The following is a 2,965-nucleotide window of genomic DNA, read 5'->3' as shown; positions in this document are numbered from 1 at the left end:
TTGGCCAATTCAACGGAGGAGATCGACGTTTCGTCGATCTGATCGACGAAACGTCGAATGAGCCGTCGATTGGAAGTACGTTTTCGGCTGATCTAACTTCGGGAGGCCATAACCCTATTATAAGTTGGGAATTTGGAAACATGTATAACATGAAAGTTGTAGATAATTGAAATAGCTTTCCAACGGTATATTATGGGCCTCGAGGAGACATCCGGTTAGGGAGATATGAACGTTTTAAGACAGAAAGGTCATGCTGGACAGTGGACTTGGTCCAACCCGAACTCAAGTTGGGTCAGACCCATTTCCACTTAATATTTAAGGGAAATGTCCAACCCTAGCAGCCTCCTTCCCTCATATTTTCAGATTTTAGAGAGAGAGAAAGGATAGTTAGAGAGAGAAAGGAGAGGATCCAACAAGTTGAAGGCCTCAAATCCCAAGGCTCGTGAAGGATAAAGTGTAGTACAAGTTCTTGCCGTCGTTCTAAGCTACAAATCAAACTTTGGAAGTTGATTTCGTGGTGGATGCTCACAAAAGGTAATATTCCTACTCTCAAATCATTTATAGTTGAGAATTGATGAATTCTTGGGAGAATAACAAATGGGTTTGATAAAGGAAATTATATGAATTATGCTAGAGTTTTGGATTGTTGATTTGGGATTGTTGTATTCATGTGGGTGATGAAGAATGACGTTATTACACCTAATTGAGATTGTAGAATCACCTAGAAGTAATAGAATGGGAATTGGGTGAAGAAACACCATTAATGGAGATTGTGAAGCTTTATGCCCACTAAGTGTTTGATAAAATGCTTAGATGACCAAATCATGAATATTATTGCTAATATAGAATCCCTTTGACTTGTATTGCTATAGATCAAAGTTGAAAGGGGTGACGAACATTGTATTACGCTCAAAGGCTGGAATTAAGGTATGTGAGGGTAACTATCTACGTTAGGGAATGTTCATGATTCTCCCTACGCCTCATTCTTCATACTTGTTAGCAATTTGACTCAGAATATAGTTTAGCCCTAGTTTCATGATATGATATAGAACTGTTATCTTCTAGGGTTGCAGTTACAGAATTCGTTCATGGTTGTCACTTTGAACATCATGAACTCAACACGTAATCTTTATAGACTTATGCATTATTATGACATGAGTCTCAGTCAGTGTATAACCAGTTATTTGCAAGAGTCCCATAATCAGAAACAGTTATCATGCTATCAGATATAGCCAGTCTCAGTTTTGTAAATTGTTAATGTTGAACACCTGTATCTGTACTTTTGGGCCCTAGGCCACAGTTTATGCATACGTATTGCTTGGGCCAGAGGCCACAGTTTTTGTGCACATTATTTGGGCCCCAGGCCACAGTTATATTTACAGTTTTACAGGTGATTCTTCATTCAGAACAGGGAGTACTTCAGCTTCTTGCTTTCCTGTTTAGTACAGTTACAGTTATCAGTTTCAGTTTCAGTTCCAGTATTTTATTGCTTCAGTTGCTTTACATACCAGTACAATTCAAATGTACTGATGTCCCTTTTTATTGCTTGGGGACCTGCATCTCGCGATGCAGGTAACGATACACAGGTTGACGACTCAGCTAATTAGGAGTGCACATATCAGCTATTGGTGAGCCCCACATTCATTCGGGGCGTTGTCAGCTATCCAGTTATTTCAGTTTATAGACAGCTCTATTATTCAGTACTCTTAGAGGCTTCATAGACACAGTTCAGATAGTCAGATATTTATTATGTTAGCCTTGTTGGCAGTCGTTCAGTTGTTTGGTTTAGCCATGTTGGCTAATTTCATATATGTTCAGATTGCTTAAGTATTTCCGCATTATGATATTTCAGTGAAACTTTCAGTTGATCAGCATGTGTTAGTTTTATTCTATAAATTAGTTATGTTTTGGTATCACATGTTGATTCAGCAGCCAGTTGGTTCGCTCGGTCACATGCAGTCAGGCACCGGGTGCCGTGTTACGTCCAGGCCCAGGTTCGGGGCGTGACAGAGCTTGGTATCAGAGCCCTAGGTTCAAGTGTCTTAGGGAGTCTATGAAGCCGTGTCCAGCGGGGTCTCTTTTATATGTGTGAGGGCCCCACACATATAAATAGTTGACCACCAAGACATTCAGGATTTGTCTCATTTCTTTCTACTCTAGATTGTGCCATAAAGCTTAGAGCGATAAGTACCTTCTCTTCCTATCGAATTACGTACGTTTCGAATGCGTAGGAGACGAACATGTAATTCAAGGTCCAAGTAAGGATGTTTACCCATAGGGGGTACAATTGAGCAGTACTTACTGGTAACGAATGAGACTTCAAGTGCTATTAAAAGTGGAATACAATGTAAGATGCCCGAGAAGGGGTGTAGTAGAAAGAATAGTAAGTTGAATGATAATGATGTTCTTGAGAAAGGAGAATGGGATACCACAGGGAGAGGATATTGAGAAATTAGAAAAGGAGCTAAGTCTGCAGAAAACATAAATCATGAAGGATCTCAAGAAAGTGGTGGCAGACAGTTTTCTACCGAAGGTCATCAGGACCAACTCCATCTGCAGTTAAAGATTGAAAGGGAAAATAAACAGGAAAGAGTAACAGGTACAGTTTGAGTTGGACATATGAGGTAAGTTCATCATTTTTATACTGTTGTTGAAATTGGAAGCCCTGTATGGCTATGATATGATATGACATATATATATATATATATATATGTTGGCCTTGTAAGGCATTGTTGGTATTTCCTGCGTGCAGGTTTTGGGATAGTAAGAAATACAGAGGAAACTCTGCCAAAATTTTCCTAGAAATAGAAGGAGAATGAGATATAAGTTCGTAGTATGTCTTGAAAGGTCGTGTCAACAGTAATGATAGGATTTGACCAAGTTGCAAGTCTGACTTCGAGAAATAAAGTTAACTGTAAAATTGATAGTAATAGTAATTATGAGGTCAATATCGATATGGTAAAAA

At 39.1% G+C, this 2,965-nt stretch overlaps 1 long non-coding RNA gene across 1 annotated transcript; it reads left to right on the top strand.

Moving 5' to 3' along the window:
* Window positions 1-364: 364 nt before the first annotated feature.
* Window positions 365-1,759, top strand: LOC132615620 (uncharacterized). Its single transcript, XR_009572767.1, has 3 exons — window positions 365-534; window positions 873-927; window positions 1,573-1,759. It is a non-coding gene; the product is annotated as an uncharacterized LOC132615620 (long non-coding RNA).
* The last annotated feature ends 1,206 nt before the right edge of the window (window positions 1,760-2,965 follow it).

Source organism: Lycium barbarum, chromosome 10 (assembly GCF_019175385.1).
Source record: "Lycium barbarum isolate Lr01 chromosome 10, ASM1917538v2, whole genome shotgun sequence".
Lineage (NCBI taxonomy): Eukaryota > Viridiplantae > Streptophyta > Magnoliopsida > Solanales > Solanaceae > Lycium > Lycium barbarum.
Note: the sequence above shows the minus strand (reverse complement) of the source record. Positions and strands in the feature narration are given on the sequence as shown.